Raw genomic sequence first — 26,802 nt, 5'->3', positions numbered from 1 at the left:
CATTTTAATTTGGGCCTCTGTGCCTTTCTAATGTTGTTTATTGCTGCTTCCTCTGCCACACTCTGCTCTAGGGAGAGCAGTGCCTCCTGGGCTCCTGTGGATGCTCATCCGGAATCCCCTGTACCATTTTTTTTACTCATCTACTGGCTTAGCTCAGCGTATCCTCCCTTTTCTTCAGGGTGACTCCCTTCTCCATACTATCCTCTGTATTGTAGCCCTTGGATATCTTCTCTGAACATCCGCTTATTCTCAATTCTTACTGAGGAATGCAGTTTTATATGATATGTGTTTTCTATTATTTAGAGCCCTAATTATTTTATGTATAGTTTGCTTAAGGGTTTTTGATGTTTGGAGCAGGGCTGGGTGAGTTGGAGGAGCATCATATAGGCCAGTTTATTTATATATGGCTTTCATCTCTGATGGAATTGTCTCGCCCTGGCTTTGCCAAAATTACATCAATACATCCTTAAGAGGTAGTTCAAATTTTTTGTCTCATCTAAGCCCCAGACTGAATTAGTCCTTCTCTTTCCATATGTATTATATGTGATGTGTATACTTTAATGGGCTTCCCTGGTGGCTCAGATGGTAAGAATCCACCTGCAATGCAGGAGACTTGGGTTCAGTCCCTCATTTGGGAAGATCCCCTAGAGAAGGAAATGACTACCCACTCCAGTATTCTTGCCTGGAGAATCCCATGAAGAGAGAAGCATGCTGGGCTACTGTCCATGGGGTCACAAAGACTCAGACATGACTGAGTGGACTTAGCAGAAGCACATGTACTCTGTAATGTATAACCTGTACTTAAGCATGCATATATAAATGTGTATCTATGAGCATGTCTCAGTCTAAACCAACATCTTGGATAATACATACAAGAGGCAAACAAGTTCATTTTAATATTCTTAAATAACCACACCCAGTGTAATTACTACTTGACCTTTGAGAAGATTTTTGCAGACAAGAGGATCTCATGTTTGTATCCATGGAATTCGATTAGCATGTTGCAACACAAGGATAGAAGGTTGAACTCATCCAGAGAATAAGCCCATCAGTTGACAGAAGGCAGGTGATAAGATCTCTCACCAGATTAAAAAGGGAAGGGCAGCAACTCATTAGGAAACACATAGATGTCTGCTTAATTACTTGAAAAATGTCTGAGCCAGTACATTTTATGACACCCAGAGGGTATAAACATGCCCATAAATTTAATTAATTTTCTTTCTTCTTTCATTGCACCTGTATGGCCTAAAGGAAAAGAAGTCTAATGAAACTACAATCAAGCACTTCTGCTGGACTTCCACAATTCATTTGGGCAATATTCAGAAAATGAAATACTGAATTTTCCATCAGTTTATGGGGAGAAATGTATTTGGAAAAATGCAGCCAAGCAGTCAAATTATACCTATGTCAAATTCTGATCAATGGCTCCCTCAGCTTTATTTCCAAAAAGAGTTTAAATCTCTTTATAGATGTATTAAAATATATTTAATACTCATAAATCTCTTAGGGGAAAATCAGCATGAGATATTATCATTTTCCTAGAGAAAAGCATTATATGAGAACAAGAGGCTTAGGAGTTGGTCAAACCTTCTGAGCAAGTAATCCCATTTGCTTTCTCTTACAGTAGCATAACCCACACATTTTTGTTAAAAATCTTTTAAGTCTGTTATATTATTATTTTATCAATTGCAGAGTTAGTAGCAATAAGTATGCTTGAATACCTGTTATAATAATATTATATCACCTAATGAGTGTGCTATTTATCAGAGACTAGTACTTTCCATATCTTATCTTGAATCCTCATAACAACATTGCAAGGAAAGGATTATCCCTTTCAGAATGAATCCTTAAGAGATGCAGGACTTATTCAAGGTCACATAGCTAGTAAGTGTTGAAACTGGGATTCAAAACCAGGTCTTTTGGGCTCTAAAATCTGTGCTCATTTTAGTTTGTTTTATGAACAGTAATGTCAAGTCATTTTTTTTCCTTGTTAACTCAGTAACTCCAAACATACAAAAAGTCCATAGACGATACCCTGTTTTTGTAAAAGAATCTTGACATTATTGAGCTTTGAGTAGTGAATTATTTATTGGAGCTTCTGGACTTAGCCTGTTTTCTCAAGAGTTTACAGAGAAGGACTCCAGCTGCATGTGATTCCATTTAACTTAATATATATTTCTCTGTGTCAACTTGTCCTTACAATAAGCAAGAAAGGGCTTCTTACGCATGTGGTGTAGAGGAAAGGGAAAGCAAAACATCGTATATCGAGCAGCTACCATGTGTCCATTATATGCTCAGCATTTGCATGTATTAACTCACTCAAAGCAAGTGCGTGATGGAAGTGACCACTGAGAGGCAATGCCCACTGGAAATACCCCAAGGTAGTTCTTCTGCTTACCTTAGAATTCTGCTTTTAAAAGACACAGTGGAAAATGCCAAGCTTCACAGTCAAACATATTTTGGGATACTTTGAAAATTGCTATTAGATAAAAGTGAAATGAAATATTTTTATTTAGCTGTTATTTTGTCATGAAACACCATAGTTAGTGTTGTTCTCAATTTTAATCTCTTGTAAACTCATTGACTGTTAATGTTTAGTGGGCTCATAAATTAATTTGAATCGATCTGATTCTGCACAATCAAGCCCATTATACTTGTTTCAATTTTTTGCATCATGGCTCTAACATCTGGAAGCTATGAAAAGCACAGCAGCCTGTCTAAAGAGACCGCCACAAGAAATCATGTTAAAGGACATATTATTAAGACTTGGCTAACCATTGGCACTAAAGCTCCTACCATGCTTTCTCAATTTCTGTATTTCACATCTCAGGGATGGAGCATGTGTGGAAGGCAGCTCCCAAAACCATACTTGGGAATTGCTTTTCCCCAAACACATGCTTTTCTAGGTACCTACTAAACCCTCCCTGCCTCTCACGCTCCCTCCCTTCACCTGGTTTATCTCCCCAGTGCTGTTACTAAATATCTATCACTAGTTCCTCATTGACATTTTGGACCTAATTGGGTCTAGCTAACAAATTCCTGTGGCAGAGTCAGAAAAAACTTTCGAGTTCAAATTCTTCACCATCATGTAAGTCTCAGTATGACTCTATGCCTTTGTGTTTTCTCTAATAGTTATTCTTTGAAGAAGCTAGTAAACAAGTTATTCTGCCTTTGAAAGTGGGACATTTTTTAAAAGAGTCGGCCTGAAATTTTATATCATCCATGAAAGTGAAAATGTTAGTCGCTCAGTTGTGTCTGACTCTGCGACCCCATGGACTGTAGCCTGCCAGTCTCAGTCCATGCAATTCTCCAGGCAAGAATACTGGAGTGGGCAGCTACTCCCTTCTCCAGGGGACCTTCCTGACCCAGGGATTGAACCTGGGTCTCCCATATTGCAGTCAGATTCTTTATGGTCTGAGCCGCCAGGGAAGCCCGTGTCAGCCGTAGCAAAGGGGAATTAAGATACCAAATTCATTCACATTTTTGCATTCATTTTAAACCTTGATTTAGATTAAAATATGTTTTCATTTCTTGCCATTTAAAATATATCCTTGATATATAGTGTCAGCTTTTGTGGATATGCAGGGCTTATAGGTAGAGAGAATAGTCTTTGCAGTCTGACTGCATGCCCTGACTCTACCCCTTAACTAGCAGTGTAACCTTGAGAAATTCTCAGCCTTCTTGGGCTGATTCCTCATTTGCCATACTATATTTCATAAGATTCCTGTGAACATTAAAAGAATTAGAATATTTGGCACAAGTGTGTGCTTAACAAATTTTATTTATTATGATGATGATGCATTTGTTAGTTCTTAAAATTCACAATCAAGTGCTATATTCCTGTTGTGGAAAGGAAAAAATATACAAAATGAGTAAAAGTGACATATATTTTCCTAGAGCCTACCACTAAGAGGCAATTTGTGTTACCACTTTCATCTGTTTTATTCCAGTTTCTAACAAACTCTTCCACTTATAATCAGTATTGTTGTTGTTGTTCAGTTGCTCAGTCGTGTCTGACTCTTTGCGATCTCGTGGGCTGTAGCACACCAGGCTTCCCTGTCCATCACTATGTCCCGCAGCTTGCTCAAACTCACGTCCATTGAGTTGGTGATGCCATCCGACTGTCTCATCCTTTGTCACCCACTTCTCCTGCCTTCACTCTTTGCCAGCATCAGGGTCTTTTCCAGTGAGTCAGCTCTTCTCATCAGGTGGCCACAGTATTAGAGCTTTTTGGTTATTATCAGTGTAACCTTGAGCAAATCACTTAACTTCTCTAAACCGTGGTTACCATGTCAGTAAAATGAGGATGATTATATCACCTACTCCAAAGGACTGTTGTGATGATTAACTGAGATATCACATGTGTTCACATGCTTAGCTGGGTACTTGGCCTGTGTTTACATTGAAACACATGAATTACTAATATTCACCATATTTGGCCCATGGAAAAGACGGTTTCATTCAGTTCAGCCTCATGTGAAGAGTTCTGTGTAGAGCTTTTATGATAATGCTTTGCAGGGTTGTGAGGATACACAAACGGGGAGGCCACAGTCCTATAGGCAAGAGAAAACATTCACTTAAAATCAAACTAACAAGCAAACGTTTCTAATGTAAAACTGGTGTGTGCCCTCACATTGGCATATGTTTAGTGGCAGATGATGGCAGTGGAGATAGACCACACTGTCTGAGAAGATTCAGGGCAGCTATATGGCAAAGGTGACAGCTGAGCCAGACTGAGAAATGCCTAGGGTCTAAACCTACCAAAATGCAAGGAAAGGGCATTTTAGGTAGAGAAAACATTTGGAGCAAAGAAAGAGCAGTAGCTGCAGACACAGTGTGCCATTGGTTTGGTCAGAACGTAAGGTGTGTGAGGATTGGAGGTCCTCCCTGAACACAGTACCATGCTCTTGGCTGGCATCTGGTATATACTGGAGCTGTTCACCGTTTGTTGGGTCAAGTATCCAACAGCTTTCTATTAACTGATAGCCATTAAGTAATTGGGGATGAAGAATGTTGTAGTGATGAAAGCCAGTGGAAGTAACCTAATTTAGAGGAGAGCATAAGAATTTGGGCAGATTCCATCTAGGGCCTGAGTCTGGGGAATGAGAAGTCCAGTGGTACTTTTTGGAATAGGAGCAAAGGAAGTGATGGGTGAGAAAGGGTGATTATCAGAATTCATTTTGGGGCACACCAATTTGTAAGTCTAGTAGGAAGCTCAAAATTTAGTCCTGGAGCTCAGAAAGAAACTGAAGATGTGAGATGGGCTTTAATTTCATTTTAAGAGAAGGGACTCTTGAGCCAATGCTTTTCTAAATTTAGTCAACTTTGGAATAACCTAGAAATGATGTTACAAGGCAGATTTCTGGGTCTTATCTCTCCAGATTCAGATCAAAGGGTATGTTTGGAGGGGAACTGAAGAATATGCAATTTGAAAAATTAGCTTAAATTACTCCACTGTGACTTTGAGCAAGTCATTTATTCTGAGTTTCAGTTTTTGCCCATATTAAATGGGAAAAATATCTAACTTTGATATTTGGTGTTCTCTCCTCATTTTGGTAGAAATAAGGAGAGAAAGCGCAAGGAAAGCAGCTTGTGATGCGGGTGGCTCATAAGTAGGTTGTCAGTTGGAAATTTTGGTGTGGGGGTCGGGGTGCAGAGACACGGGGAGGCATGTAAATTGAGGAAGTAGAGAGTTTCTAGGAGAAAGTATGGTCATCACTGTATCTTGTGTGATATTGCAAGTTGATCAAAAAAGGAGAAAATGAGAAAAGGCTGCTGAATTTAACAAGTGGAGGTCATAGCTGAGAATTGTATATGTGGACAAGAGACTAGGGAGTGAGGAGACTGGAAGCAGGGGAATGAGTATCCTTTGGGTTTCCCAGGTGGCTCGGTGGTAAAGAATCCACCCGACAAGCAGGAGACATGGGTTTGATCCCTGGGTTGGGAAGATCCCCTTGAGAAGGAAATGGCAAACCCACTCCAGAATTCTTGCCTGGAGAATCCCCATGGACAGAAGAGCCTGGAGGGTACAGTCCATGGGGTCACAAAGAGTCAGACATGACTTAGAGACTAAACAGCAACTGAATGTCCTTTACTTGTTCAAGTACATAAGCATATTTAATGACATGGAAAAACACTAGCTGGGTTTTCTTTAGTAAGATATAGTATAAATCAGAATGACCCTATGTTTTTTCTAAAAACATTTGTATACACACATAAAGGGTAGATGGATATATTCTAAAATGCTGTATAGGTTATATCTAGGTAGTTGCATTAGGGTGATAATTTCATCCTTTTGCTTAACTATATTTGCTAACTTTTTGATAATTGACATATTGGTTATAACAATAATAAAATAGTAAACAGTGTTCTTTTTAACCTTTAATAATTTTTTATTTATTTAATTTTGGCTGCACTGGGTCTTTGTTCCTGCATGGGCTTTCTCTAGTTGTGGTAAGCAGAGGCTACTCTCTAGTTGGAATACACGGGCTTCTCATTGTGATGGCTTCTCTTGTTATGTATCATGGGCTCTAGTACGCTCAGGCTTCAGAAATTGCAGTTTGCAGGTTTAGAGCATGGGCTCAGTAATTGTGGCACACAGGCTTAGCTGCCCCGTGGCGTAAACATTGTTCTTGCATGATGTGGATGACCAAGAAAGTTTAGTATCTCTGATGGTAACGGGACTAAAATAAAGGGCTTTATTTTTTATTTTTAAAAATCATAGAACATTTTTGTTTGCTTGTTATACAAGGTAGAGGCAGAGTGAGGTGTGGATAAAATCCAGGAAGAATCAATTTGGGATTGTGTCAGATTAAGGAGTGAGCCCTTGGAATGGGGAAGGTGTCAGTTTATGAAAGAATGGGGAGAAAATTGATGAAAATAATAATGGCAACTTGTGGAATAAAGGTATTACTTACATGGGAATTTTAAAAATGTTAGTTGCTTTGAGATGCTTTTATTAGAGAAAAAAAAGCTATGGATTTGATCCCTAATGGGATAGTTAACTTCTTCCCACTTCTATAGGCTAAATAGTTTTAATGTTAGCCTTCTGTTTTATAAAAAGATGCCTAGGGTAGCAAGGGATGACATACAAGAGAATTCATGGATCTCTGAAAATGTATTGGCATCATGCCAGGAAATGCTCATGGGTATGCATTTGCCAAGTCTGACACAGCACCTAACCTTACCTGAAGATCTGTTTGAGAATATAAAACCCTAAATTAAGGCTTATGTTCTGGGGATTTCTCTCCTTGAAAAGGACTGTCATCATAGGTTTGCTTAGGAACATCCGAGAAACACATTTTCAAGAAAATTGATGCTTATCAGGACACTTACATGCATTGGTCATTAATTTCTAAGTCTGGTAATTTAGGACACATCTCCAAAGTAATGAGTCTTAGTTTCCCGGACGTCAGGTTGTCTCACCCTCTCTGCACAGTGAACTCCTCAAGAGGACGGTGAAGCACAGTCCCCTGAGTTGTTTGGGTAGCTTCTGTGGTCAGACATCTGTTGGTTCCTAAAGATTTTACTAAATAGGATTTGATTCAGTTTCCCTGCCTAGAATGCTGCAGTTTTGAATGCTCCCTACTGGGTTACTGTCTTCTTTTTCTTCTGAGGTATTTCATGGTATTTAACAGAATCTACAGGATTGTAGTATGTTCATTTAATTATGAAAGAATAACAAGAAATTAAATTGCATCTTAGTTCACATTCTGGTACTAAGACAGCAATCCATTGCACTTAAAAATATGGATTTGTGTGTCAGAAAGAATCTAGTTTGAGACCCACCTCTGCAAATTATTAGCTCTGAGACTCAAAGGCTGAGTTTCTCATCTGTTGAATGATAGTCACTTTCCTTATAAGGTTAGAGTGGGTACTAAATGGATAATGCATGTTTATCAATCAGTACAGTATCTAGCATATATATATATATATATATGGCTTTCCCAGTGGCTCAGATGGTAAAGAATCTGCCTGCAATGCAGGAAACCTGGGTTCGATCCCTCGGTCGGGAAGAGTCCCTGAGGAAGGGAAAATGGATAATGTATGTTTATCAATCAGTATAATATCTAGCATATAATAATATGTTTAATAAATGTTGTCTACTGCTACTGTTACTCTTAGTCTGCATATCCAGAGAATATTTCTAAAAAAAGAAAAAGATTGTCCCAAGGGAAAACACTTATTTATTATTAGACCAAAGTATAAGGTTTAAATGTGATGTAACTGAAGACTTAGCAGTTCCTTTTCAGTGGTGAAAGATTCTGGATAAGAGCTTGACTAGGAAGGGGCTCTCAAGACAGTTCTAGGATCAGCAGATATCATCGTAGGCTATCACAGGATATTTCTATCCATCTCATAGATCAGAGGCAGGTGAGAAGCTCCTGCTCACAGGACAAAGAAATATGGAGTGAAAAATGTAAAAATCAGTAAAGAAAACTTGCCTATATTCACTGATGGCTTCTCTATGAAAAATATATAAATATGTCTGTGCAAGCCTTTTAGAGAGTTAAGACAACATGGATTAAGGCTTCACACATGGTTTTGGAATTAAACAGATCTAGGTTTGAATCCCAGCTAAATCACATTACTAGCTCTGAGCATGATACTATGTAAACCATAGCTTCCTTCTTTTGATGGAATTAATTCAGATGCTGAAAGCAAATTAGCAGAGAGCATGGCATGAGGTAAGTAATCAATATGTTCGTCATATTTTTCTGTATATGGAAAATATGACGTTGGTGTGTATCCAGGCAGACAAAATCTTTCTATCCCAAGGAAGTTCTCATGTGTATCCAGGTAAAACTGAGAATTTGTTTTCTAATCCTCCATTACTCTATTGATCTAGAAATTTTGAATAATCCAGAGCTTTTTTTTAAAACTAGAAACCCTCCTAAATAATTAACGTTTTAATTGCCCAAATAGCCACCAGCCAGAACCACAGACTAAAGAAGTATAGGTGAAATCCTGTAGAGACCATGCTAGTTGGGACCAGTACTGTTCTAAGCACCTGGCAAATAATGTTACCTGCAGACCTCACGTTAATGCTTTGAGGTACACAAATATCATCTGTATTTTATAAACAAATGGTATGAGATTCAGAGAGAAGAAGTATCTTGTCCAAAGTTGTGCAGCTTGTGAGAGCAGGCGGCGTTTGAACTGGGGTCTATTGTCTTTAAAGCCACTTTTTATCCAGCGTCAACTGTGTAGCATATACAAATACAATATATTATGACTATATGATAACGTGCTAGTGAACTCTGTGAGTCTTAATTTGACTAAATTGATCCCAGATGTTAAATGCTAAATTTAACATGTTCTGGGATTTTTTTCCCCCTGCTATTTAAATACAATCATTAACACAGGTAGGAAGTAAAATGTTGCATTTGAGATAAATGCCACCACATTCATATTCCTTTTTCCCTCTCTCATTGTATAAGAGAAGAATTTGTCATTAATGTGACAAAAGTTTTATTTCTCAGAAATAAAACGCATGTCGATTCACACGCCTCCAGGGCAGTCTCGTACAGACGTGGAGCTCGGCACACAGCAGGCGCACAAATGGCAGTTTCCTCCCCAACTGTATTTCTAGCAGCACCACTATCCTTATCGCCTCTTGCCTAGCTAGTTCCCCAGTCCCTTGAGCAAATCAATCCTATTGGGTCTGTTTCACCAGGCATCCAAATATATTAAGATGTGTCTGTCTTTTTGACCTTCAGCTAGAGTTACTTTTGGCTCAAATTTCAAACAAGCATTCTCTCTCTGTGTGTATGTGTTTTTCTGTCTCTTATAAACAGAGACTTATATTTTTGGCATCAGAAACTTTTCATTATAATTTGCTTGTAAAATTAACTCTGATATACTTGACTACTTAAATCTCTTTCAAAGACACTTTGTCAGTGGAGTTTCAATAGAACATCATTTGAGATGATAGTCACTTACGTGAATCCTCCCAGATAATCTTTAAATGATGTTAACTGGTTCTTCTTGAACCTTACCTGAAGCCAGAATTCAAAACTAATGGAAAGATATTCTTAGTAGTTTATTAAAGAACACTTATTTATATGACTTCTAGATAGCAATCACCAATGCTTCCTTTGTTCTTATTCAAATACTACATAAGTGCCAGACAATCCATATAAGCTATTCTTGCATCAATGTAAAACATTTTTTTTTTTTTTTTTTGCTAGATGAGACCTGAATCACAAGGATTCTTTTCTAAAGGCAAAATTTAAACAATACCTCTACGACAAAAATAGCACTGTCCCTTTCACTGATAACTCATTTGAGGTTAGGATTTAGAGTCAGTCCAGAGTTTCGTTAATTTGTTTCTCTTCTCTCCCATGTTCTTGATTTCTCTTAATATTGAAATACTGATCAGTGTTTGCTTTTTACGTACTGGGAGATTTTAATCTATGAGATCAGACTTCATTGTTTTTCCGTGAACTATAACATCTGTTTATACAATCGCTTTTGACCTAACACATCAGAGAAAATTTCTATCTTGGTTATAGTATTCCTTGCATGTTTAGAGAAAGCCAGACATTCCTGTGAAAGCACGGCTCTAATTTCTGTGATAGGTTATCTCAGACATGTGGAATCATCACATCTTCCTAGAAACTGAGAAACAATAATAATAATCATTGGCCAAGTGACTACTACATGGCATCTACTGGACCAAGTTTACAGTAACCTCAGATAAATTAATAAGGTAGATAGTGTCATTATTCTTGTTTTATACACAAGGAAACTGAGGCTGAGGGAAGTTAAATATGGCATTGTTCCTCCAAGTCCAGATGTTAAAAGATTCTGAATTCTGATAAGGCTGTGGGGCCTGGATCAGCGAAAAGCTCTCCATCAGCTTGTGAGGTGTACCATTTAGTTTCTTGTGTATGTGAACGCAGTGGCCAGACCAGAGTGCAGTGAATGAGGTCATGTGCCGGTGTGGTCAGCCTACCAGGTAGAAGCGTTACTCCCTGAGCGCGTCTCTGCTGTTCTGATCATTGTTCACAACATCCAAGTAACTGCTGTAAGTGGAGTGAGGGCCTCCTTCTAAGCAGGAAACTGGTAAAAATGCTTGAGGATGTGATGAAATAAAGCCTCAGACTGTCTTCATGCTAAATCAGAGTTGCATAGTAAGCCCGTCAAGGTACTAGGCAGAGTAGAACTGCTCATATCAAGCAAAAGACTTTGGGCTGGCAGCAAGACTAAGAGAGTGGAAATGTTACAAATGAAGAAAGGGTTTTTGCCTAGCAATCCCATTTTGAATTGGTAGCTTCACTAATAACTGACTGAAGGACAATCAATTCTTTGCTCAATAAGTGAGTGCCCTCAGTTGATCCAGCGTTAGCCTTTTTGTCCACATGCTTGATGTTATTTTCTCATCAAGTATGCTTTCTTTGAAAATAAAAAAAAAAACAGCACACAATACAAAAGCTGGAAGGAGAGGATTCCTTCACTGCCCTCTCAGGCTCTTAATTCTGTCTGTCTGAAGTGACTTATTTATACTGCAAGAAATTATGACGTGTTTAGTACATCTCAAAGTTGTTTTCATTTATTTTTTTATTTTTAATTTATATTTTTATTGAAGGATAATTGCTTTACAGAATTTTGTTGTTTTCTGTCAAGCCTCAGCATGAATCCCCGCCATAGGTATACATATAAACCCCTCCCTTTTAAACCTCCCTCCCATCTCCTGCCCCATCCCACCTCTCTGGATTGATACAGAGCCCCAGTTTGAGTTTCCTGAGCCATACAGCAAATTCCCATTGGCTATCTATTTTACATATGGTAATGTAAGTTTCCATGTTACTCTTTCCATACATCTCACCCGCTCCTCCCCTCTGCCCATGTCCATAAGTGTTCTCTATGTCTGTTTCTCCATTGCTGCCCTGTAAATAAATTCTTCAGTACTGTTTTTCGAGATTCCATATATGTGTGTTGCTGGTGCTAAGTCACTTCAGTCATGTCCGACTCTGTGCGACCCCATAGACGGCAGCCTACCAGGCTCCCCCGTCCCTAGGATTCTCCAGGCAAGAACACTGGAGTGGGTTGCCATTTCCTTCTCCAATGCATGAAAGTGAAAAGTGAAAATGAAGTCACTCAGTCATGTCTGACTCTTAGTGACTCCATGGACTGCAGCCTACCAGGCTCCTCCATCCATGGGATTTTCCAGGCAAGGGTACTGGAGTGGGGTGCCATTGCCTTCTCCAATATGTGCTTTAGAATATGATATTTATCTTTCTCTTTCTGACTCACTTCACTCTGTATACTAGGTTCTAGGTTCATCCACCTCAGAACTGACTCAAATGTGTTTCTTTTTATGGCTGAGTAATATTCCATGGTGTATATGTACCACAACTTCTTTATCCATTCATCTGTCAATGGACATCTAGGTTGCTTCCATGTTCTAGTTATTGTAAACAGTGCTGCAGTGAGCAATAGGATACAGGTGTCTTTTTCAACTTTGGTTTCCTCAGGGTATATGCCTAAGTGTGGGATTGCTGGGTCATATGGTGGTTTTATTCCTAGTTTTTTTAAGGGATCCCCATACCGTCTTGCATAGTGGCTGTATCAATTTATATTCCCACCAACAGTTTAAGAGTGTCCCCTTTTCTCCACACCCTCTGCAGCATTTATTGTTTGTAAACTTTTTGATGATGGCTATTCTGACCACTGTGAGGTGATATTGTGGTTTTGATTTTCATTTCTCTAATAATGAGCAATATTGAGCATATTTTTGTGTTTGTTAGCTATCTGGATGTCTTCTTTGGAGAAATGTCTGTTTAGGTCTTTTTCCAACTTTTTGATTGGGTTGTTACTACAAAGCTACAGTCATCAAGACAGTATGGGACTGGCACAAAAACAGAAATATAGACCAATGGAACAAGATAGAAAGCCCAGAAATAAACCCATGCACTTATGGGTACCTTATTTTTGACAAAGGAGGCAAGAATGGAACAAAGACAGCCTCTTCAATGAATGGTGCTGGGAAGACTGGACAGCTACATGTAAAAGAATGAAATTACAACACTTCCTAGCCCCATACACAAAGATAAATTCAAAATGGATTACAGACCTAAATGTAAGACCAGAAACTATAAAACTCTTAGAGGAAAACATAGGCAGAACACTTGATGACATAAAGCAAGATCCTCTATGACCCACCTCCTAGAGTAGCAGAAATGAAGACAAAAGTAAACAAGTGAGACCCGATTAAACTTAAAAGCTTTTGCACAGCAAAGGAAACTGTAAGCAAGGTGAAAAGACAGCCCTCAGAATGGGAGAAAATAGCAAATGAAACAACTGACAAAGGATTAATTTCCAAAATAGACAAGCAGCTCATACAACTCAGTATTCATTTTTAAATGAAACTTCTGAAAAATATTCTGCTCTGACAGAAAAAAATAACTGGGGAAAGGCTTAGACGTAGAGTTAGTAGTGTGTTCGTCTGCTCCACAGGGACTGGGGAAGCTGATCCCTGTACTATCTTATTTTCCCTTCCCACCTTGCCAAAGTTTGCTATGCCATGACAGTTTGCAGAAACTTTGCAAGATTTTTTTTTTTTTTGCTTAAAAATATTTTTAGAGTCCCAAGTGATTCTTTCACATAAGTCATAGTGTCGTGTATTTCCACATTTACTGTGAATTCTATCGGAAATGATGATGATCCTCTAAGAAGGGGCTGGGGAAAAATGTGGTGGTTTTTCTCCTAGAGGAAAGAAATGCATTATCCCTCAGAGTTGCCCAGCTCTGTAGACCCATGGGAATATGTTAATAACCCTGAAAGGTGAATTTGTTTCTGAAGAACCACTGTTCTGTGGTCTCTGGGAATTTGGTTTGTTTGTACAGATGGCAAAGATTGGTCCTAGATTTCTTCACTAAGCAAAACGTGGAATACAAATTGAGCAAACTGAGAATGAAATATACTTAATAATATACTAATCACAAAATGTGTAGTTTCTTCTTATTTTTGCTGGATTTTAATTCCTGTTTATTGTACTGATTTTACAAGCACTTGTAAAACAGTTATGGAAGGTTGAATTCTTAAGAAATAATGACATCACAATACATTTGTACTTCTGGACATCCCTAGGCCTAACAGTAATATAAGGTGCCAGTATTATTGTGGGAAAGAAAGATAATTGCAGTGCCCTTTACTTGAGGTTCCAGTCAGCCCACTGATGGACTGCCTGCATCAGACAGAATCCTAGAAAGTCTGCAGTCCTTGCAGGATTTGCTCCACGTGGAAGACCAGAGACAGCTCTAGGAGAATAAGTAGGCTGAAGAGTGGGTATAGGCCATCTGGAAGCTGTACATGTTTAGGATTCTGGAAAGATTGAGTAGCATTTGAATGCTGACTCCATATGTCTTAGCTAATCAAATTCTCTAAAATTCTGTTTCCCCAGTTTTGTTTTTTTTTTCCTTTCTTTTTGATTTTCCCTACTTTTTTTTTTTTTTTAATTTTAGGTACATTTCCTTGTATTTAAAAGGGGAATATTAATAATAATAGTCCTCATGTATTTCCATAATCTTCAAATCATGCACTATATAGGAATGTGGTTTTTAAACTATATTAGGAAAGTGAGTTATCCCAAAGCTTAGCATATTAGTTTAATGCAGTAGTTGGCAGTTGACTTTCTGGTTGGCCTTGGTAGACAATACAGCCCCATGGTACAATTGCTAATCAAACTCAAAGATGGGTGAGTTTAGCTTTCCTTGTGTCACATGGAATGGATAACTGGAATGAATAACTTTTAATGGGTTATCCACATTATCCATTTTGACTTCAAAAAGGGTATTGGACAAAAGAGGTATTGTGGTAGAGTGGGCACAAGCTTGGACTTTGGGGTCAGATAAAGATGAGTTTGAAGCCAGGTTCTCATAATTATTGAATGTGTAACAAAGTACTTAACTCTCAGGCCTTAGTTTCCTTACCTATCGAACAAAGGTAAGTATCTCCATCTTCCAGATTCATTAGAGAGATATTGCAGTAAACCATCTGTACAATAAAAGATGAATACAGTGAGCATATGGCCATTACAATGAACATGAAAGTTCATTGTAGTTAGTAAGTTCAGATGCTGGTGTAAACAGCCAGAGGTGCCCACCACTATGCCCCCTGGTAACCTCTCAGTCCTGGATGTGGCCTTCCAGGATGTCTTTAAGTCCAAAAAATAAGCAGTCTTTGGAGTTAAGCAGTTTAACTTCAACTCCTGACCGTCATTTACCACTAGTAAATAATGGTTAATTCAGATAAGTGATTTATGTTGAGTATATTTTTGTCTGTCTTTCCAACAGACTCTATACTTTTTTCTAGGATTATTTGTTGTATCTTAGGGCTAATTCATCTCACATGGCTAATCATTAGCTCCTTGTGATATGTATTATTATACATTATGAAATTAATTACCATTCTGAGAACTTCATCTATTATTAAATTACAGTACCTTACACAGAAGACAGACAAATAACCTTGGTTGGTGCTTGTCAAGTTCAGGCCAATAAGAAGTGGAGATTCAAGGAGGGCAACTGCTAGTACCTGTTAATCGGTCCTCAATTGCATGTGTTCCTTTTTCACTACCTTGGACATTGTGAAGTCATAGAAGGCTTACTGTTGCCAAGGACTATGGAATGAAATTAATATGTTGCTGTAATAGAAGAAACACATGTAGTCCATAGATTGACCCCTTCCTTAGGAATTCTCAAATGAAGTAAGTCTAGAGACTTACCAGGCATATCCTGTATATCTATACTGTGATGGTTTTCCTGTAGAAGGAAAGAATAGTACAGGCTTCTGGATTCAGAAGCTCTGGCTATCATCCTGGTATTGTGTGAACATTCAACAGACAAAATTCCAGGATTAGTCTCATCTGGTGTTTATTGCTGTTGAGTCAAGGTGAATTGAATAAAGGGCTACCATGTGTAACCTTCTTCGTTTCCTAGCTACTGAAACATTTCGAGGTCAGATCCTTTTTTACCGTAATAATATCTTTTCAAGTGAAGGAAAGTACGGATCGAGAAAAAGCAACATATAAAAGATATTTACTGCAGAATACAGTTCTTTATAGGTGAAAAAAATCAACAAAACATTGGTTGTACCCCATGGTTAGAGAAACTCTCAAATGACTCTGCTTAAACTGGTTTTTCTCTGCATATCCTTCCCTACTTCCATGGAAACCAGAAGCTCTGGATCTCATGCCTTCTCTGGTTTCTCCCTTTTCTTTTAATAAATATTCTTGTGTTCTCTCACCCACTAATTATTGTCACCATGTGCCTATATTGCTAACAGCTTAAAGAGAGCAGTTCCTTTGAAAATACAATCTTTTTAAATGCATCATCAATTTGAAGTGGTCTCATAAATTTTGTTGCTGATTTGGGATCTTAAACGGTATATTTATTTACATTAAATTCTGCCTGCTGTTCATCTTGAAGATATTATATTTGTATAGTTAACAGAAATGATGAGCCAAATTTAATTTTCTTTCTACTCTGGAATGCTTTGCATCTTGTAATCACCATTGATTGCCTACTGACTAGTCAGAATCAATAAAAGGAGTAGATGTAAAATTGCCCAATCTCATGTTTTATAATATAATAGTCTAGTCAAAATGGAGGGTACTAATAGCAGTCAGCTGCATAGACATTATCTGATAATGACAGTGCGTATAGCTCAGACTACAGAGGAGCAAATTAAAGTTGGAAGCTCAAATATTGAACTTTATTTTGTTTAGAAGGAAGTGTATGCACAAATCTCATCAGAATATATGTTATACTCTTTTGTAGATACTAATATAATTTTTATTAATTTTTAATCATTTTTGATTGCATTTATTTTCAGAGACCAGTAATACTGTTTTACCTTTGTGTTAAGATTTATCTAGTATAATTGATACATTTGCCTAAAGGCTGTAAATATGAGATTATGAAAACACTAAAGCACATAGATCTGTTCTGATAATAACAGCTTTCAATTTCAGGCTTGTATAAATCAGTAACACCCTTGAGATAAAACATTAGAACTATTACTAGGCAGTCAGAGAATTAGTCCTCTACTTTTAAGCATTTGCACTTCTCTGTTTGTTGATCATTATGGGTCTCAGAAAATAATTTCATTGAATTATAATAATTTCATTAAATATTTTTAAAATGATTGTTGTTTTATACAGAGTCTGTTAAAATCAGGCCTCCCACTGGGGCTAGCCTTTGGATCCTTCAATGAATATTCAGAGTTTTAGGTCCTTAAGCATCCTTGATTATGGTTTTACAAAAGAGAAACAATGTGTACAGTTTCAGAGTCCATCTAAAAAAGAGCTGTGCTGAGAAAATCAGTCTTAACAATTGATAAATTACATCCCCTATTGGAAAAGAAACATGTTCATGGCATTTTGAAAGACGTTCAGCATGGTAGTCAAGTTCTTTTAGTGAGTTTCCTGACAATTATGTTCTTTTACTATTCCCTACACCTAGAAGTAAGAATTCCTCCCCAGACAGCTTTCAAATACAGTGATTAGGGAGTGTACATAGAATAGAAATCTTGTTTGTAGATTTTGATTATGGATTCATTACTTAATTGTGTCTTTTGCCTGTTTAGGGTTGTTAATGGATATGAATATTTGGTTTTTGACCTTTTTTCCCCCATTCTTTTGTTCTGGTTTGTATTAAGTTCTCCTCACTGGAAGCCATGTGATAGAATCACTTTTCCATCTCATGTTCCTGTCTTCACTGTTTATTCTATAGTAGTATAAGACTTTTGTTTTGGAGCAAGAGGTGTATTAGATCAAAGGGCAAAGGACTACCTGCACTAATTTTGCTTGTGTTGTTCTGTAATTCTATACTCTGGAGATAGGCTTTTTGGTAAATGATTTTTATTTTATATAGGATGAAAATTTGTAAGAATTTTGTAAGAATAACATAAACTTCATAACAATGAAGTTATGGTCTAGAGATACTAAGAGATGCTCAATAAAGCTTTTTCATTCTTTTAGACATATATGGTTAATGAAAATCCTATGTAATATTTACAGAATTCTTACTCTTTGCTGAGCACTGTTCTCAATGTTGTATGTGTTACCTCTTTTAATCTGCACAGCTATTCTATGAAGTAAGCACTATTTCACCTTATTGTACAGCTAAGAAAACTGGTGCACAGAGAGGTTAGGTGATACTGAAAAATGACAGAGGCAATATTTGAATTTCTCCTTAACTCCATCTCAACAACTCATTCTGATTCCCAGGAAAGCCCAAGATCAGTTGGTCCCCATGGACAAAACATTGATAGTAATTACCCCCTTCCATTGGATAAAGGCTAATGATTAAAATGAGGAGACTCATACTAAACCTACAGCTTCCAAATTTGTCAGCACTGGAACAGCTTATGCAATATCCAGCTTCAGGTGTGAGACAGGGAGGCAGGATGCAGAGAGGTGGGTCAGGGCCTCGAGCACAGCATCAGGGATAAGCACAAGTAAAAGTTGCCCTTGGGAAATAACAGCTAAGTTTTATTGAGCACTCCGTGTGCTAGACCCAGTATAATGCAATGCCTTATTAAAGTTAGCGTCTTATAATCGTTCCAATTTTATCAGTGCAGCAGCTGGGGTTTAAAATGGTTAGGCAGTTTTCCCAGGGTTACATAGCTACTGAATGCTAGTAGCAGAACTCAGACTCAGTTTGTCTGAATCCAGAGGTCGTTGCTCTAGGACTCCTGGTTTAGCATCACATGTAAGAGTTTAGGAGTTACCATTCCTGTCCTTACAAGAAAAACCTGGACAAACTGGAAATCAGTGCGTTCTCTTGGACCCGTAAGAGATGAGGTTTCCAGGCAAATCACCACCTCCAAATCTAGAAAGACAGGCTCATTCAGAGAGAAACATTAAGATCTGCATACCTGCAGCAGAAGCCACTTGAGTCATAGGAACACTTCAGTGATAATTTTGATGAATTACTGGATGCTAAGTAGGGGAGTAGTATGAATGTGAGAAATTCTGAGGGACCTCAACCTCAGAAAGTCCTTAACACATTCATGGGATTTACCTCCAGAAATCCCACTGGTGTCTTATGATGAACATTTCATCAGTACTCTGGCAAAAAGTGATTACTGTGAAATAAGCCCAGAGTTATCTCCATAACAAAAGTTTACTCTCCAGGGAAGACTTTTTCAGGGCTTTATTTACGGCCCAGCCAAGGAAAGGGCATTCTTCCCATTCTAGATCTCTGTAAGCCTTCCAGTCATCTCTGAGGTTGTCCACAGAGGTCATGTCTTCAATGAAAATGTATTGGAAACACCACAACCAGGGATTAATATAGGGGAAAGAGAAGCAAATAAAGTATGTCACAGGCTTACCTGGTGGCTCAGATGTAAAGAATCTATCTGCACTGTGGGAGACCTGGGTTCCATCCTTGGGTTGGGAAGATCCCCTGGAGGAGAGCATGGCAACCCCCTCCAGTTTTCTTACCTGGAGAATCCGCATGGACAGAGGAGCCTGTGGGCTACAGTCCATGGGGTTGCAAAGAGTCAGACACAACTGAGAGACTAAGCACACAACACAAAGTCACTGGAGTGACTGTGAATATACCACAGCACAAGTGGAAAGGGCCTACTGGAACACTGAGATGTAATTGGACAATTATAGAATATTCCCCCTCCTCCACATCTTGTCACCACTCCCACAGGGCTGCGGTATAATAACTGGATTACAAGCGAAAAACTGCAAGACTCAGACACATACCTACACACCTATAGAAAACATTAAACACAGCACAACGTTTAGCCAGATAGCCAGATTCACATAAATCCTCAAACTAAAAATTAAGTTACATCAGTTCCTGTTCCTGATATAATATATCCAGCTTTCAGCAAAAAGTTACATTGCCAAAAAGCAAGAATAAACATTCTGAAGAGACAAAGCATTTATCAGAAACAGACTCAGATAGAACACAGATGCTGGGAATTATCAGACAAGGAATTTAAAATAAACATGGAACATGATTGGTGTGTTAGGTACCCTAATGGAAACGTAGACAACGTGCAAAAGCAGATGATAGAACAGTCAGAGCAATGCCCTCCTTCCATGCCAAGGAGCCCACATTGTGATCTTCAGAAACTATGAATACATTATCTTAAAAGGCAAAAAGAACTTTGAAGATGTCAGTAAGGGCTTTGAGATAGAGTATCTTGGATTGTCTAGGTGGGCCCTATAATCACAAGGGTCCTAAAAAGTAGAAGAGAAAGGCAAGAGAGAAAGTCAGAATGGTGCAATGTGAGAAGGACTCAATGACAGTTGTTAACTTTGAAGACAGAGGAAGGAGGCAAGGAATGCAGACAGGCCCCAGAAGATGGAAAAGGCAAGAAAATGGATTATTCCCTAGAGCTTCCAGATAATAACGCAGTTCTTCCTACACCTTGATTTTGGCCCAATGGGACCTGTGTTGTACTTTTAACATATAGAACTGTATGACAGTATGTGTGTTTTGCCTTTGACAGCTAAATTTGGTATAATTTGTTAAGGTATCCATTGAATACTGATGCAGATGGGTCATGTAAGCAGAAGGATGGCAAATTCCAAGAAAGAATCAAAGGAAAGGCTAAAAATCAAAAGCACTGTAACCAAAGTGAAGAATGCTTCTGGTGGATTCATCTGGGCCAAGTAGACTTGGCCCAGATAAGGAAAGAATCAGTGAACTAGAAGATAGGTCAATAAGAGCTTCCCAAATTGGAATGCAAGGAAAAAAACTGACTCAATGAAAACAAAACAAATCACGGAAGAGAACATCCAAGAATTGTGGGACCATTTCAAAAGATGTTTGGGATAACAAAAAGGGTAGAAAGAAAAGAAAAAGATCAGAAGAAATATTTGAAGGAGTAATTGCTGACATGTTCCAAAATAGACACACAAAAGATTAAGAAATCTGAGAACACCAGGTAGGATAAATACCAAACATGGGTATGCACGCACACACACAGACACACACACACACACACACACACACACACATGCACATATACCTATGCATGTTATGTTCAAACTGCAGTTGGTCAGAGACAGAAAAAGACTTGGAAGAAGCCAGGGGGATAAATAATGTTACCTTTGGAGGAACAAGTATAAGAATTACAGTGGTCTTCTGGTCAGAAATCATGCAAGCCAGCAGAATATGGAGTGAAATATTCAGTGATGAAAGAAGAGACTGTCCACCAAAGTAGAATTCTATATCCATCAAAATTATTCTTCAAAAATATTGGATAAATAAGCACTTTCTCAGACAAACAAAAACTGAGAGAACTCATCATCAATCGATTTGTTCTATAAGAATTGCTAAAAGAAGTTCTTTAGGGAGGAAGGAAGATGATATAGGTCAGAAATTTGGATCTACATAAAAAAAAGTTCATCAGAGAAGGAATAAATAAAGATAAAGTTTTTTAGTTTCCTTATTCTTAATTAAACCAAAAGGCAGCTTTAAAGTAATCATAGTAACAATGAATGGTATAGTATATGGATTATGGTAAATGAAGACAGCAGTGTTAGAAGAGGTGAAGCATACAGATGATATTCTGGACCAGTAGGGGGCTTGAAGGACCTCTTCAGATTGTAGTCACAACAGAAAGATTGCTGGAAACCCCTGCATGTGATTTAGGTCAAAGGATAACGTATAATACTCACTATGTTCCAGGTGCTGTTTAATATTAGGGACAAAAATATGAATAAGTGTGGTCCATACCTTTAAAAAGTATAGCTAAAGCAGGAAACATGGACAAATAAATGAGTATCATCCAGATCATTCATTTGTTCAACACATATTTCTTGAGCACCTACTTTATACCAGGAAAAGTAATAAATGCCAAAAGTCATGTCTAGAGGTATGAATCAAAGCTGCATGAGAGATATTAATAGGACTAAAAGGAGAAATAGAACATTACAGGTAAGAACCTGAACAAGCAACATGAATGGCAGACATGGGGCATTAACAATTTTTGAATTAGTAAATTATATGAGTATTTCATACTTTGTCTCAAATCAGTTCCAAGCATTATGTAGCTTAGGGCCCAAGGACCAGATCAGACTATGAGATACACTAGATTAGAATAGAAATGAAAGAATGGGACAGGAACTAACAACTCATTATGAGTTTAATTATCAAATTTGACATACTCATGTTGGTACTACCTTTTTTCTGTTTGTTTTTAAATTAACACCTGAAATGGAATCAAATTAACATTTTTTTTTACCAATTCAAATTAACATTCTTAATCTTGGAGTAGGAAGTCAGTTTCCTGAGGAACATTAACTCTTGGCTAGAGAGTGAGCTCTAACCTGGAAAACACAGTGATGATAGATAAACAGTTCATCAGTTATGTAGATTGAAACCCAATCAAATGAGAGTCTACCAACTCTATTTAGTCCTGTTAGGCCAGAGACTGAAATTAGTGTGTCACCGCTGGAGCCATGGTGTTTAGAGGGACCAGAGAGAGAGAAAGAACCCACTATTGCCATGCTGATCTGCTTGGCTTAGAGTTGCCATAGGATGGGGACAGATTAAGACCCATCAGTCTGGGACAGATGACTGAAAGATGAAAATTACATTTGATTTTGTGAAGGGAGAGCTCAATATAAGAGGAATCATCAAGAAAACGGAGATCAGCCTATGTAATACTCAGCTTTCTAGAACTGAACTGCCCAATGACATGGTCACTAGTTAAATTTAAGTTAATGAAAATTACATAAAATTATATATGAGGTCCTCAATTGCACTAGTCTCATATTACATGCTCTTATGTGCCCAGTGGCTGCCAATTGGATAACACAGAAATCAAACATTTCCACCAATGCAGAAGGGTCTTTTAGGTGGTAGTGTTTTAGGGCAGTGGCCCCCAAACTTTTTGGCACCAGGGATCAGTTCTGTGGAAGACAGTTTTTCCATGGACTAGGTGAGGGGGGTGGTTTCAGGATAATTCAAGTGCGTTACATTTAATGTGCGCTTTATTTCTATTATTATTATATCAGCTCCACCTCAGATCATCAGGCATTAAATCCTGGAGGTTGGGAACCCCTGTTCTAGAGTGTGTGAGAGGTTATAATACATCAGAAATGCAGGTTAATATCTTCTAGAAACAACTGTAAAGCAGCTTAAAAAAAATTTTTTTTTTAATTTTTCCAGTGAGGATAAGAAAGCTCTTGCAGTATAGTCATCCAGCCCTACCCACAAACATTTGTATGGGTGTTTGTCTCTTGTAAGTAGAATGAAATGTTCTCATTTTTACAAATTAGGAAATTTAGTGAAGTCAAGTCACTTCATACTAGTAGTAAATGGAATAGTCAGGAATTTAAGTCAGGTTGCTTAGCTCCAAAGCCTGTTCACTCGACCTTTGTACTCCAAGACACCCCAGAAGGCTAGATCCAGGACAGAGGTCCCTGGTGGTCGCTGGCGGGGGCACCTTTGGTTCAGTGCCAGTGTCTGGACTTCGTAGGGAATGAGTCCATTCTGCTTGCGCAGCAGTTGTTAGATATTTTGTAATATTACTGTTGCCAGAAAACATGTATATTAATGTTCACCTTTTTGATCTTTGCCAAAAGTTACATGCGTTTAATACTTTTCATCAATACCAAGACTCGTTGGTTTTCGTGAGTCTAATTTGTTTTTCATTGTTTAGTGAAAAAAAGGGAGAAAACTCTTTATGTACAATATAAACACACTGCTTTTCTTTTTCAATACTTGAAACTGATGGATGTTTAACCAATTAGAAGTATTAAAAAATAAATTCACTTCCATATACTGGAAACAATTCCTCAATTTCTTAGTCTGAAATAATGTGAAGTACCTTCATTTCTACTCTGTGTTTTTAGTTTCTTCTTTGGGGAGATGTTAGGTTTAAAATATCATCTTCAAATTCATTTTGGGTTTTGTTTTGTTTTTTAAAAAAAAGAGCTAATTACACTGCATTGTTTTTTCCCCCAGCTTTTTCTTTTTTGCTCTTGATTTATTTCAAGCATTTTTTGAAATAACTATTGAGACTTCTTCATTAAAGAATTTTTTTTTTAACAGTGAATAGAGCAACTCTTTGCTAAATCTTCTGGGGCTAGAGAATTTCAGTTGAAGTTTAATAGTTTTTAGGCTGTGAAATAGACTTCAGCTCTCAAATGCTCAAATATTTTGGAAAGCCTTGGATCATTTGTGATTGACAGTTCAAAAATACAATGATCTGTTGTGTCTGGCCCATGTCATGCTGGAGAATACTAAATCAATAGTAATGCCATCAGAACCAGAAATCAAATGCAAAATAGTTCCCTTGGCTTCCTGCATAATGACATTTGCTCTTTTGATAAATTACTAATGGATTCTTGGACTGGAGATCAGGAACAGCTAAGCCTGGATTATAAATGGAAAGGGTGAAATAGTGATGTTTATTGTACAGAAAAATTTGCCTTCAGTGAATGTTCTACACAAAGAATGTCCAAATATTATTGAATCTCACATTGTGTTAGAATATTAGTAAAAGGGCAAGAAATTTGATGTCATGAATATGTTTTAGGGCAAGAAAAGGAGCTGTGCTTAGTCACTCAGTTGTGTCCGACTCTTTGCGACCCAATGGATGATAGCCTGCTAGGCTCCTTGGTCAGTGGGGATTCCCCAGCCAAGAATACTGGTGTGGGTTCCCATTCCCTTCTCCAGGGGGTCTTCCCCACCCAGGGATCAAACCAGGGTCTCCCACGTTGCAGATAGATTCTTTACCGTCTGAGCCAATGGGGAAGCAAGAAAAGGAGAGGTGCTTCATATTACCGTCTTTAAAGCCTGAACTGAAATTAAAAAAAGAAAAAATCTTTTGACCACCTGCTCCATAGTGCCCATAGATGTATGTACATATTGCAAATATGGTGTAAGGAAAAATACTATTAAGAATATCCAAATACCACCTAACTCAAAAGCTTTAGAAACTTATTGCAAGAGGAAGTCTTTCTACCACTCAGTTGCACTGAATTGTGTGATAAATGCAGATTAGCTTCTGGGCTCTACAGAATGCCAGATAACATGAAATAAGGTATGTTAACAGTCTATTCTTTCTGTGTTTGTGGTGTACAAAATGAAAATACTTCAAGCTTTGGATGTCCGCTAATTCTAATCTTTCTGTAATTATAAAGTAACTTCTATATTTTCCTGTGTGTGGGAAATGAATAAAAGTAGGACTTGCTCACTAAAAATGAAAAAATCTTTTCCCTCTGCCTCTTGACCACCTCATTTACTTAATGTCATGGCTGCATCTCACTGACCTGCTTAAGTGAACATTTGTGCTTCAGAAATACCTTTGTTTTGTCAGACTTTCAAATTAAACAGGAAAATTTTTATTCTGAAGGATTAAATGCAACCAGGGAACAAAATAATGAAAAGCTTTATTTGAGAAGAAATAACTCTTTGGAATAAGAGGTTACCATATGTCAATATGTCACACACAGAAAAAGTGAGCTTTTGATTACTTAGAGGTAAGGTTGCCAGAGGGTTTCTGATTTAAATTTCTAAGGCTTGATCAGAGAGAGCATCAATGAAAATCCTCATAACTTGTGAACTTGACTTTTATTCCTTTGAAAAATTATACAAAATAATTTTTGCTCACATTTATATTCCATGTGGTATGTTTCTCCTTATAACTTTTGCAGTTATTCTTGTGGAGGTTTTACACTCATTGTAAAGTCAGAATTGAATTTAAGCATTTCTAGAAAAAGCAATAAGTTTAGAAGTGGAAAACTGACCCCAAAAGTTGTCTCAAAAATGCTTAAGTACAAGAAAGTCTGAGAAAACCTAAATAGACATGAATTGTGACTACTTAAATCAATTATGGTGTACCCTTAAAATGGAATTCTGTTGATACATTTAAAAGATTGAATAGTTTTCAAGACACATGGAATGAAAGCAACAAAGTGTCCCCACTGTTAAGTACCTTGTTTTTTTTTTTTCATTTAGTATTTTTATGTGCATATACATAGACTCTCTTTGGAATCAAGGCATCAGTTCAGTTCAGTTCAGTAGCTCAGTTGAATCCGACTCTTTGCGACCCCATGAACCGCGGCACGCCAGGCCTCCCTGTCCATCACCAACTGCCGGAGTCCACCCAAACTCATGTCCGTCGAGTTGGTGATGCCATCCAACCATCTCATCCTCTGACGTCCCCTTCTCCTCCCGCCCTCAATCTTTCCCAGCATCAGGGTCTTTTCAAATGAGTCAGCTCTTTGCATCAGGTGGCCAAAGCATTGCAGTTTCAGCTTCAACAACAATCCCTCCAATGAACACCGAGGAACAATCTCCTTTAGGATGGACTGGTTGGATCTCCTTGCAGTGCAAGGGACTCTCTAGAGTCTTCTCCAATGCCACCGTTCAAAAGCATCAATTCTGTTCTCAGCCTTCTTTCTAGTGCAACTCTCACATCCATACATGACCACTGGAAAAACCATAGCCTTTACTAGATGGACCTTTGTTGGCAAAGTAATATCTCTGCTTTTTAATATGCTATCTAGGTTGGTCCTAACTTTCCTTCCAAGGAGTAAGTGGCTTTTAATTTCTTGGCTGCATTTACCATCTGCAGTGATTTTGAAGTCAGAAAAATAAAGTCAGCCACTGTGTCCACTGTTTCCCCATCTATTTCCCATGAAGTGATGGGACCGGATGCCATGATCTTAGTTTTCTGAATTAGTTGAGATTTAAGCCAACTTTCTCACTCTCCTCATTTACTTTCATCAAGAGGCTCTTTAGTTCTTTTTCACTTTCTGCCATAAGGGTAGTGTCATCTGCATATATGAGGTTATTGATATTTGTCCCGGCT

General features: G+C 37.9%; 1 protein-coding gene and 1 long non-coding RNA gene across 9 annotated transcripts in view; one reads left to right on the top strand and one right to left on the bottom strand.

Moving 5' to 3' along the window:
• Window positions 1-26,802, top strand: part of NTNG1 (netrin G1) — a 369,041-nt gene that overhangs the window by 78,827 nt on the left and 263,412 nt on the right. The window lies entirely within an intron of this gene.
• Window positions 3,773-15,572, bottom strand: LOC132344867 (uncharacterized). The gene is made up of 3 exons (XR_009493904.1): window positions 15,449-15,572; window positions 14,937-15,000; window positions 3,773-4,553 (listed from the first exon to the last, which is right to left on the bottom strand). It is a non-coding gene; the product is annotated as an uncharacterized lncRNA (long non-coding RNA).

The sequence above is a fragment of the Bos taurus genome, chromosome 3 (genome assembly GCF_002263795.3).
Source record: "Bos taurus isolate L1 Dominette 01449 registration number 42190680 breed Hereford chromosome 3, ARS-UCD2.0, whole genome shotgun sequence".
Classification (NCBI taxonomy): Eukaryota; Metazoa; Chordata; class Mammalia; order Artiodactyla; family Bovidae; genus Bos; species Bos taurus.
This window is presented reverse-complemented; position numbering and strand designations above follow the sequence as displayed.